At 52.8% G+C, this 12161-nt stretch overlaps 1 protein-coding gene across 6 annotated transcripts in view; it reads right to left on the bottom strand.

Annotated features, from left to right (window-relative positions):
* A4GALT (alpha 1,4-galactosyltransferase) overlaps positions 1-9732 on the bottom strand; it is a 29126-nt gene extending 19394 nt beyond the window's left edge. For 2 of the 6 annotated variants that reach the window (XM_024352518.3, XM_024352515.3), the window contains exon 1: positions 9227-9316. The gene's annotated coding sequence lies outside the window, so the exon portion shown is untranslated. Of the gene's footprint in view, positions 1-9226; positions 9328-9595 lie in introns of those variants that run through there. The other 4 variants (XM_009438458.4, XM_024352516.3, XM_063807561.1 and 1 more) reach the window with 4 other exon arrangements.
* Positions 9733-12161: the final 2429 nt, after the last annotated feature.

Consider the following 12161-nt stretch of genomic DNA (forward strand, 5'->3'; position numbering starts at 1 on the left):
TCCTACCACATAGTAAGTGCTCAATACATATTTTCTGTATTTTGTTTTTTGTTTTTTTTTCCACCCCCGAGTCTCGCTCTGTTGCCCAGGCTGGAGTGCAGTGGCATGATCTTGGCTCACTACAACCTCCACTTCCTGGGTTGAAGAGATTCTCCTGCCTCAGCCTCCCAGGTAGCTGGGACTACAGATGCGTGCCACCACGCCTGGCTAATTTTTGTATTTTTAGTTTTACCATGTTGGCCGGGCTGGTCTCGAACTCCTGACCTCAAGTGATCCACCCACCTCGGCCTTCCAAAGTGCTAGGATTACAGGCGTGAGCCACCGTGACTGGTCTCAGTACGTATTTTTTGAAAGGATGAGTAAATGATACCGGTCCTGCCCACAAAGCCGGGATCAAATGTGATAACTAATCCTGGGAAATGCCCTTTGCAAACTATAAACTCTACGCAGATGCAAATTACAGCTGCCTCATTATTTGAAGGTACAAATCAAGTCACATGCCTTTAGCTCTTCATGGTAAAGTACCTGACTACTTGCCAGTCCCAAGAGCGCCTTTCTTCCTTCCCTGAGGCCACCCTTCCCTCCCAGGGTCACTCTAGCTCCCCACAGGAAGCTGGATCTGGCTGGGTGGGGCTGGCTTCTCAGGGGCAGAGTGAAATTCCCCGCAACCCCTCCACCGGCTTTTATCTCAGTTCCGAAAGCACTGAGTGACCTTGAATCTGGGCTCTTACACCTTCACTCTGGACACACGCACATGCACACGTGGGGATATCCTGTCGTGCCAGGCTGCCTGGATGTGGATAAGTTTTCTGACTTGGTCCCTTGCTATGCGCAGAGATCCCAGAGATGCAAATCGCAGGGAAAGCTCTTCACAGGGAAATCTTGCCTGGCAAATGCAATGCCCATGGAAAGGGCATCTAGAAATCTCGGTCTGAGTTAGAAGAGTCCTGAGTTCGTTCTATTTGAAAGAAAGTTTCCATATTGCTTCACTTTCACCTGTTTTACTGTCTTAAAGATTAAAAATAACCAGTAGCAAGGCCGAGTGTGGTGACTCACACCTGTAATCCCAGCACTTTGAGAGGCCGAGGTGAGTGGATCACTTGAGGCCAGAAGTTCAAGACCAGGCTGGCCAACAGGGTGAAACCCTGTCTCTACTAAAAATACAAAAATTGGCTGGGCGTGGTGGCGGAAGCCTGTAATCCCAGCTACTTGGTAGGCTGAGGCAGGAGAATCGCTTGAACCCAGGAGGCAGAGGTTGCAGTGAGCCACTGCACTCCAGCCTTGGCGACAGAGTGTGACTCCGTCTCAATAAAACAACAACTACAACAAAAATAGTAGCAAAAGAGAGTGCTCATTCTCCGCCCGCTCCCCCAGCATCACCCACTGCGTGTTCTTGTCATTAACCACCTTTGCTAACTGGATACTGCCTGAGAAGGGGCCTGTCTATCTTCTACACCCTGCTCTGTAGCCTCCCCCTCAATTCTAAGCCTCAGTTTCTTCATCTGTAAAATAAAGAGCTGAGAAAAGATAATCTCTTAGGACCCTTCTAGAAAGACCTTCCTAATCTGGTCTCCTGGCACCACCTCTGTCCATTCCATCAGAAGCCAACATCACTGACCTCTTAGAGCGGCTCCATGCCACCCGCCCCCTTGGGTCAAGGCCAAGGGTACAGAAGACAAAGTCAGGAGGTGACAATTCACAGGTGAGAGTTTCTGCTCAACCTCGTGCAAGAAGTCATCCTGGAAAGAAACCAGACAAGTCCCCAGCACTGCCCTTCGCACCTCGACTGTTCATCAAACAAGTGCCTGGGCGCCAATGTTGTGGCGGCCCCTCTCCAAGGTCAGGGAATATGTACAACAGGGAAGAGAAGGATTGTCTTTGGCTTCATGGAGCTGACATTCTAGTAGGGGAAAATTAGTGAAGAAATACATTAGGTGCTGGCCGGGCGAGGTGGCTCACACCTGTAATCACAGCACTTTGGGAGGCCGAGGCGGGTGGATCACCTGAGGTTAGGAGTTCGAGACCAGCCTGGCCAACCTGGCAAAACCCCACCTCAACTAAAAATACAAAAATTAGCCAGGCATGGTGGTGGGCACCTGTAATCCCAGCTACTTGGAAGGCTGAGGCAGGAGAATTGCTTGGACCCGGGAGGTGGAGGTTGCAGTGAGCCAAGACCATGCCATTGCACTCCAGCCTGGGCAACAAGAGCAAAACTCTGTCAAAAAAAAAAAAAAAAAAAAGAAAGGCAGACAGACAGACAGACATCAGGTGCTGACTGGGCGAGGTGGCTCACACCTGTAATCCCAGCACTTTGGGAGGCTGAGGTGGGAGGATCGTGAGGCCAAGAGTTCAATACCAGCCTGGGCAACACAGGAAGACCTCATCTCTACAAAAAATAAAAATAAAAAAATTAGCCAGAGGCCAGGCACAGTGGCACATGCCTGTAATCCCAGCACTTTGGGAGGCTGAGGCAGGAGAATCTTGAGGCCAAGAGTTGCGTGGGAAACATAGGGAGACCACATCACTACAAAAAATAAAAATAAAACAATTAGCCAGGCGTGGTAGTCCCAGCTATTCAGGAAGCTGAGGTGGGAGGACTGCGTGAGCCCAGAAGGCTGAGGCTGCAGTGAGCTATGCTCCTACCACCGCACTCCAGCCTGGGCAACAGAGCAAGACTCTGTCTCAAAAAAAAAAAAAAAAAGGCAGGAATGGTGGCTCCCTCCTGTAATTCCAGAATTTTGGAAGGCCAAGGCGGGAGCATCACTTGAGCCCAGGAGTCCGGGACCAGCCTGGGCAACATAGTGAAACCCCGTTTCTTCAAAAAATACAAAACTTAGCATGTGCCTGTAGTCCCAGCTACTTGGGAGGCTGAGGTGGGAGGATGGTTTGCACCCAGAAGACTGAGCCAGGGTTTCATAACTGCACACCAGGTTGGGCAACAGAGCAAGGTCCTGTCTCAAAAAAAAAAAAAAGATCAACCTAGCCAACATGGTGAAACGCTGTCTCTACCAAAAATACAAAAATTAGCCAGGCATGGTGGCTGGCACCTGTAATCCTAGCCACTCGGGAGGCTGAGAATCGCTTGAACCCAGGAGGCGGAGGTTGCAGTGAGCCGAGATGGTGCCACTGCACTACAGGCTGGAAAAAAGAAAGAAAAGGAAAGAGAAAAAGAAAAGAAATAAAGAAATACATCAGGGGGTAAAGTGTGCCAGGAGAAAAATGCACTCAGGGAGATGGGCTGCGGGGCAGGGGCTACTACATAGAGTTGGGTTAGGGGGTGCTGCTCTGAAAAGGGGACATTTGCGCTGAGGCCTGAAGGAAGCCAGGGAACACACTGTGGGGCCCTGGGGTAAGTGACTCAGGGAGGAGGAAGATCAGGGATTGCAAAGATCCAGGGGCGAGTGTGGCTGAGTTCTGAGCAAACAGCAGAGTATGTGGGGTGGGGGGGTTCCAGGACAGGAGGTCAGAAAGAGAAGGGGAGGGTGGGCCACAGGGGGCCTTGAGAGCTGCTGAAGGACTTGCCTTTTGATTGGGATGATTTTGGGAGTGCTACAGTGTGACTTACGTCTTAGAGATCTAAGAAAGCAATACAGCTTCATACCATAAATTCCAAGGCAACATTGTCTCCCATCTTAAGGTAGTTCCTGCCTTCATTTCATACATTTCCTATCTTGACCACCAGAAATGTGGTCAAGATAGGAAATGTTTTGATCTTTTTGGCTTTTATAAACAACACCATGGTAACCATCACTTACATCTTTGAGCATGTCCTTAATTACTTCTATAGGATTGGTTCCTAGAAGTGAGCCCTCTGGGTCAAAGGAAATGTAATTCAGGGCTGGGCAAGGTGGCTCATGCCTGTAATCCCAGCACTTTGGGAGGCGGAGGTGTGAGGATCACTTGAGCCCAGGAGCTCCAGACCAGCCTGGGCAACATAAGTGGACTCCTTCTTTGCAAAAAATTAGCAGGGAATGGTGGAGGGTGCCTGTGGTCCCAGCTACTCAGGAGGCTGAGGTGGGAGGATCGCTTGAGCCCAGGAGGTTGAGGCTGTAGTGAGCCATGATTGCACCAGTGCACTCCAGCCTAGACAATAGAGCAAGAACCTATCTCAAAAATTATATTAAAAAAAAAAAGGTAACTCCTGGAATCAAGCAATCCACTCCCTTCAGCCTCCTAAAGTGCTGGGATTACAGGTGTGAGCCACCACACCTGGCCGGAAAGATACAATCTTTTTTTTTTTTTTTTTTTTTTGAGATGGAGTTTCCCTCTTTTTGCCCAGGCTGGAGTGCAATGGTGCAATCTCAGCTCACTGCAAACTCCGCCTCCTGCGTTCAAGCGATTCTTCTGCCTCAGCCTCCTGAGTAGCTGGGATTACAGGAATGCACCACCACACCCAGCTAATTTTGTATTTTTAGTAGAGATAGGTCTACTCTACTAAAAATTTTGTATTTTTAGTAGACCATGTTGGTCAGGCTGGTCTCGAACTCCCGACCTCAGGTGATCCGCCCGCTTCGGCCTCCCAAAGTGCTGGGATTACAGGCATGAACCACTGCGCCCGGCCTCAGAAATATAATTTAAATCTTCAGATATGGAGCCCTAACCTGCTCTCTCCCACTCCTACTCCAGGCTCAGGGCACACTTGCCTCACCACAGGCTCTCCCAGGGCATAGGAGGGCAAGTGGGGTGCATGACCGTCCTCTCCACCACTGGGGTGAGTGGCAAATGTGATCTCACTGTTGTTTCTGTTTGCACTGCTGACGGGGTGAGAAGGCTTCTCCAGTGTTGAGTTAACATTTATTAAAAGCTCACTGTCAGGCCTGGAGCTGTGTGGTTTAATAATAACAATGGCGTGTATTTTCTGAGCACTGACCATGTGCAGCCGTTGGTCAAAGTGGTTTTCTGCTTTGACTTGTTTAATCCCTTACCATCCTGTGTGGCAGGTCCTCTTATGATTAACTACAGTGTAAGTGCAGAGGAAACCAAGGCCTGCTGGGCAGCGGCAGAGCGGGGTTCAAACACCCTTTGCTGGGGGAAAGGGGTCTGTCTACCTGTGGCCCAGCCTCATTTGCCTGGGGCTGCACCAGGGCTAGGGGCTCAATCTCACCGTGGCCAAGAGGAGGTGCTTGACTCTGAGACTCAGTCTCCTTGTCTGTAAAATGGGAATAACAGAGCATGGTGGCTGAGAGGGTCTGGTAAGGTCAGGAAACAGTGTCTGGCTTAATGGGTAGAGGCCTACCCCCAACTGAAGGGGAAGGAGCAAATGATGGTCACAGATGATTGGGGCTCTCTGGGTCCCGTACCTATATCTGGGACAATGACTTTCAAACAGGTGAAGACAGACACTCTTCCTGTTTCGCTCTCATGTGCTGGTCCACCTGGCTCCCCGTCTGCCAGCTGACTGCACAGCGTGACCGCAGAAGGCTGTGGTGCTCCTGCTGGAGTAGGCTTGTGGTGGGTGACAGTGCGGGCACAGCGGAAGGTGTGTGGGCACAGGGGAGGGTATGTGGACACTGGTCTGGAAGGGAAGGGGGCTCCCCTAGTCCTGTGGCCAACTGCACAGCTGGAAGCTCCTGAACCCCCAGGATATGTCCAGAGGGAAGACAAAGGTGGCAGATGGGAGAGGAAAAGGCACTTATTCAAAGAGCTGCCACTTCCTGATAGCTACAAGAAACGGAGCCTCGGAGAGAAGAGCAATTCCCAAGGGCTTGTGGTTGGTATGTGGACAGCCTGCTTTGAACCTGGCCCTGCATGGACTCACCCTGAACTAGGCTCTCTCCTCCCTGCGTAGTCATCAATGGGAGTGTTCACACCTGCTCCCTCCCAGGGAGGAAGCACCAAAGACTGGGGCCCTCCCCTCCGCTGACTTCCAACTCCCTCTGGGGAAGATCAAAGCCAATTCATCAAGTGTCCCCCAAGCCCCTCCCTCTTGCCTCCTGTCCTCACCAGCCAGGGAGGATCCTTGGGAGCAGCACTGCATCCTCCCACCTCCTCAGTCCTCGGAGACCTCAGCCTATCAACCTGTCCCTCCTTCTCCTGGGCCTGAGGGAGCTGAGCTCTCTCTTCTAGCTTTCCCATCAGCTCATAAATGCAGCCAAGTCTCCCTCATCAGAAAGCACACACACAGATAAAGTAAAACAAAAAACTTGCTGCTCCTCTCTATCTCTCTGTCTCACAGACATACACCCAAACACACACCCACGCACGCACAAACACACCCACAAATAAGAGCCAAATGATAAACTGGGGAAAGATCCTTGGCACACAGAGACCAGACAAGGGGTAAAACCTTACTGATGAGCTCAAACCAATCAATAAGCAACACACAAAGAACCTGGCTTCTCATACTCTGACCCAGGAGTTTCATTTCTAGGAAATACGAAGAAATATCTAGCTGGGTCCAGATACAGCCATTCTAGAAGTTCATACGCACTGATTACCAGGTTAATTCCTTCCCAGGAAAGATCTAGCCATGTATAAATGTATGCAGAAATTCAATGTAACATTATCGAAAAGAGCCAAATATATTTTTAAAAAGTCAAGAGATCCAATAACTCAACATGACGTAGCAAAATGCAAGCATTGAAAAATATAAAAAATGTCTGCGATGAGGAATGCTCATGAAATTATACTAATGGAAAAATATTTTATATAGACAAGATATGCAAATATGGAAAAACGTGTTATTTTATTATTTATTTATTTATTTTTGGAGACGGAGTCTCGCTCTGTTGCTCAGGCTAAAGTGCAGTGGCGCCATCTCGGCTCACTGCACTCTCTGCCTCCCAGGTTCAAATGATTCTCCTGCCTCAGCCTCCTGAGTAGCTGGGATTGCAGGCACGTGCCACCACTCCCAGTTAATTTATTGTATTTTTAGTGGAGATGGGGGTTTCACCAAGTTGGCCAGGCTGGTCTCGAACTCCTGACTTCAAGTGATCCACCCGCCTCAGCCTCCCAAAGTGCTGGGATTACAGGCGTGAGCCACCGCGCCCGGCTGGAAAAACGTGTTTTTAAAGGTCTGGCAAAAAAAAAGGCAAATGTTGACAATAGTTGTCTACAAGTATGCAAACAGGAATGGTTTTTCCTACTTCTTTCGGTTAATTCATTCAAACAATATTCAGGAAGCACCTGCTAGGTGCCAGGCCTGGCACTGGGCTCTGGGATCTGGACAAGGGTCCTTCCCTCCAGGAGCTTCCAATCTGGAGGGAAGGATGCGGTGAGCCAATGAAAATGCAGGGTGATCAACAGGAGTTTGTGAGCACGCCTAGCAGGTCGCCAAAGAAGGAGGCAGCTGGGGAGAGTGAGAGGAGGTGCACTTCAGAACTCAGATGGCTGGCTTGGTGGTGGAGGCCGTCCACCTGCCACCACCTTCCGGGACCTGCATCCCCAGCTGAACTGCATCCTTGGAGGTCTGAACCCAGTGGCCCCGTGGCCAGGTGGGCTTGGGAGTTGCTAGCTGGGGCTGATGTGGTAGTTCACAACCTCCTGGTGTTCCACACAAACCACCTGGAGATTCTGCCAATCCTGCCCCACACTGGGGTCCCAGGGCCCATCACACGAACTGGAAATTAATGGACCCATTAACCTAGCAGCTAGAGGGCTTCCATTAGTACAAGGAAACAAAACATATTTTGTAGATGGCTGTCCATTTCGGAGTTTATCCTCTAATACTGAGCTGTCCTAGCAGACAAGAAACGACAGGCACCCAAGGCATTAGAAAAATGTTTGAGAGAAAAACTGATGACAACATTGGGTGTAGTGGTGTGTGCCTGCAGTCTCAGCCACTAGGGAAGCTGGGGTGGGAGGATCGCTTGAGCCTAGCAGTTTGAGACTACAGTGAGCTGCCACAGCATTCCAGCCTGGGTGACAGAGGGAGACCCTAAAAAACAAACAAACAGAAAACTAATGACAGACAGGATTCCATCTCTCCTCTTCCTTTCTTTTCCTTTATATTTTGTTTTCCTTTGTATTCCTTTGATTTGGAGACCCTCTTTTTGGGGGTTGCAGCTATGGAAACACAGTGTAGCAGGGTTTCGGGTCCTGGAGAAGGTTTGAGGCTGGAAGAGGGCTGTGGGAAATCTTGAGGGAGGCCTGGCTCCATCCGCACTCTGCTATGGGACCCTGGGCAGGGTGGCTCCCCCATTCTTTGGGAGGAGGTGACAAAGGGAAAGTCTTTGGGCAGCTGGTGGCGGGAACGGGAAGGCTAGACCTGGCCTGAGACCCACCAGGTGCTCGGGGTTATTTGCTGAGTGCAGGGTACGTGACCCCAAGGGGCCTTCGCGGAACAATCACTCGACGTTGGCGGAGGGGAGGAAGCCGCAGAGAGGGTGTCGTGAGGGAAAGGTGGGTGCAGGGGAGATGGCGCTTTAACCCACTCAGGGCCAGAGGCTCCGCCGAGACTATCCAGGTGGGAACTTGTCCCTCCGGATGACAGGTGATGAAACTGAGGGAAGGGGACTCGCCCTGGCAGTGAAACGGGATGGGCGCTGGGACCAGGTGCCCCAGCAGATCCTCTCCCAAGCCCAGTTCCGCTCCCGCTCAGTCCTCAACCTTCCCCAGCTGGAGAGGAGGGAGGGGCGCCTGCGGATCCGAGGCGAGCGCGGAGGCCGGGCGACTCCAACCGGCTCGCCCCGTGCCCAGCTCGTACCCAGGCCGCTTCCCGCACGGGGAGGGCCCTTCCCGCTTCTGGGCAGGTCCAAATCCTCACCCTCCCTAAGGCCGGCGCCGACGCTTCCAGCCCGGCAGAGCCCCCTCCTGCCGGCCGCTCTCCATCCCCGTCCCCAGTCGCATCCGCTCCGGGGCGAGCACCGCCCGACGCCCAGGCTTCCCCCGGACGAAGGAGCGCGACTCACCCACGGTGGCCGGGCAGAGCCTGCCTCGAACCCGGCTTCTCCCCGACGCCCTCTCTCCAGCCCCGGGACCCAACCGGGTGGGGCTGCCCTCGAGGGCTCCGGAGCCAGGCGCGTCCTGCCCGCGAGGGCCGGGGCTCCGGGTCCCGCCGCCGCGCTCCACTTCGGGGCGCAGTTGGGGTGGAGGCGGTGGCCGGGACCGCCGCGCGGGGTTCGTGCGCGCACAAATGTCGCCTCCAGAACAGGTGGCCCGGGCTAGGGCGGCGGCCCAGCCCCTCCGCCCCTGCCCCTGCCTTCCCGAGGCGCCTCCTCCCCACTGCGAGCCGCAGGATCCCCCCTGGAGCCCCCGTCCCCCGCAACATCGGCGCAGCCCCTCGTACCTCTAGCTCCAGCGGCGGCGGGCAGCGGACAGCGGGGCCCCGCAGGGCGGGCGGCGCGGCGGCCGGAGGGCAGTGCCTGGGGCCCGGCGGGAGGCAGCACCGCCCCTCCGGCCCGGGGCGGGGTCAGCGCCGCCCCGCCCCGCCCGTCCCGACCTACCCTGCGGGTCCCGGTCCCCAGAGCCCCTGCGGGGTCCCCGCGACCCCGCCCGCGCGCCCTCGCTGCTCCCCGGGGCGGGTGCGGACCGTCCCCAGCCCGCCGGCCAACAGGTAGGGAGCGCTCCCCGGCCTCCGCGCCGCCAGTATTACGGGTTACCATCCCGTTTTCCCTATTGAACTGATGAGAAAACTGAGGTTCAGAGGGTTGAGTACCTCGATGTTCTGCAGTGGAGAAGGGACGCTGTCACCCCTGGGACCCGGGTCGGCCTGATCCCACCGCCTCCTGCCGGGACCGTGCTAAGGGCGTTGCCTGCATCACCCCAGTGTTTGCGGAATTCCAGTTATTTGCTGTATCCTTAACGCCGCCCCGTCCTTTCTCTACTCCTCCTCCTCACTCTCACCTCGTCCATCTTCACAGCATATTGCTATTGGTAATTTGTTCAATGTGAGAAATTGGAATGTATCACACACAATTCGTGTATCATAAAACTGTATTTTATTCTCTTTGGAACATGCCATGTTTCCAGCATGTCACTGTCCTGGTGCTTTTAGTTCTTACTCCTCTGGGACAACAAAGACTGCAAAAAATGAAACCATTGGGTGACTTCTTGAGTGCTGACGCCCATCCTCTCACTCAGCTGATGACCCAGTGCCCAAGCCACTGAGAAAATGGAACCTCTATCCTAGCCCTGAGAAAGAGCCTGGCACTCAATGGGTGCCCAATAAATACACTTCGAATGAAGGAATCAGTAGAAAATTCCCACCAGCTCCCCCACCCACCCGCTGAGGTAGCACCCAGTCCCTTCCCTCTTGGGACCGGGCTGAACCCGTCCAGCTCCTGGCCACGACCACCCCCTCCAGAAGATCCCAACCCTTCAAGCCAACACTGATCCCGAAACCCTGCCCCCTCTCCATTCTCCCTGGGTCATTCCCATCACAGGCTGTTACTTCTCCCATCTTAAAACGGAAACAAGAGGCCAGGCAAGCACTCACGCCTGTAATCCCGGCACTTTGGGAGGCCAAAGCAAGCAGGTCACCTGAGATCAGAAGTTCAAGACCAGCCTGGCCAACATGGTGAAACTCCATCTCTAGAAAATACAAAAATTAGCTGGACATGCTCACTTGAACCCAGGAGGCGGAGGTTGCAGTGAGCCTAGATCATGCCACTGCACTCCAGCCTGGGTGACAAGAGCCAGACTCTGTCTCAAAAAAAAAAAAAAGAATGAATATGGACCCTTTCTCCACTGGTAATACTCTTTTTTTTTTTTTTTTTTTTTTTTTTTTTTTTGAGAAGAGGCTCACTCTGTTACCTAGGCTGGAGTGCAGTGACACCATCTCGGCTCACTGAAACCTCTGTCTCCTGGTTTCAAGTGATTCTCCTGCCTCAGCCTCCTGAGTAGCTGGGACTACAGGCATGCACAACCATGGCTAATTTTTGTATTTTTAGTAGAGACAGGGTTTCACCATGTTGGCCAGGCTGGTCTTGAACTCCTGACCTCAAGTGATTCACCCGCCTCAGCCTCCCACAGTGTGGTGATTACAGATGTGAGCCACGGCACCTGGCCCATTTGTAATACTTTTAATGCTTTTGCTTTATGTTGGCTTTTCCATGATCACAAATGTATTTTTCAGAGAAACTTTGTATTGCTACCCTAAATGGAACACCAGTATCTCAGAGACTAGAAGGCAACAGTAAAAATAAAACTAAAACAATGTTATAAAGCCCGGGTAGGTCCTGTTGCCCCTCCAAGAGCTGAGTTCCTCCTGCCCTCTCCTTGTTAAAAGGAAGATTCATCCCAGCACTTTGGGAGGCCGAGGCGGGCAGATCACAAGGTCAGGAGATCGAGACCATCCTGGCTAACAAGGTGAAACCCCGTCTCTACTAAAAATACAAAAAAATCAGCCGGGCCTGGTGGCGGGTACCTGTAGTCCCAGCTACTCAGGAGGCTGAGGCAGGAGAATGGCGTGAACCCGGGAGGCGGAGCTTGCAGTGAGCCGAGATCACGCCACTGCAGTCCAGCCTGGGCGACAGAGTGAGACTCCGTCTCAAAAAAAAAAAAAAAAAAAAAAAAAAGGAAGATTCGAAAGGTGTAGAGAGATATTCAAGGCAGGCCAGCACCCAGCAAAGACTTGCCCCTGGACTTAAGCAAAGGGATTAAAAGAGAATTGAGAAGGGAATGGCTTTCTTAGAATAGCCATCGCTGGAGCTGTGCCCAGACCCACAAGCTCTTCCTGGCTATGCCTGGGGAAACGGCCTCCTTGCAGCTTGTTAATCTCACAACCCTCTGAGGTCACCCTGTTATCCCCATTTTACAGATGAAAAAAACGGAGGCTGGGCCAGGCGCAATGGCTCACGCCTGTAATCCCAGCACTTTGGCAGGCCAAGGCGGGCGGATCATGAGGTCAGGAGATTGAGACCATCCTGGCCAACATGGTGAAACCCCCTCTCTACTAAAAATACAAAAATTAGCTGGGCGTGGCAGCATGCGCCTGTAGTCCCAGCTCCTCGGGAGGCTGAGGCAGGAGAATCACTCGAACCCGGGAGGCAGAGGTTGCAGTAAGCTGAGATCATGCCACTGCACTCCAGCATGGCGACAGAGCGAGATTTCATCTCAAAAACAAACAAGCAAAAAAAAAAAACGGAGGCTGTTGGCTGGGTGCAGTGGTTTAAGCCTGTAATCCCAGCACTTGGGTGGCCGAGGCAGGCGGATCACCTAAGCTCGGGTGTTCAAGACCAGCCTGGCCAACATGGCAAAATCCCATCTCTACTAAAAATACA

The sequence above is a fragment of the Pan troglodytes genome, chromosome 23 (genome assembly GCF_028858775.2).
Source record: "Pan troglodytes isolate AG18354 chromosome 23, NHGRI_mPanTro3-v2.0_pri, whole genome shotgun sequence".
In the NCBI taxonomy this organism is placed as follows: domain Eukaryota; kingdom Metazoa; phylum Chordata; class Mammalia; order Primates; family Hominidae; genus Pan; species Pan troglodytes.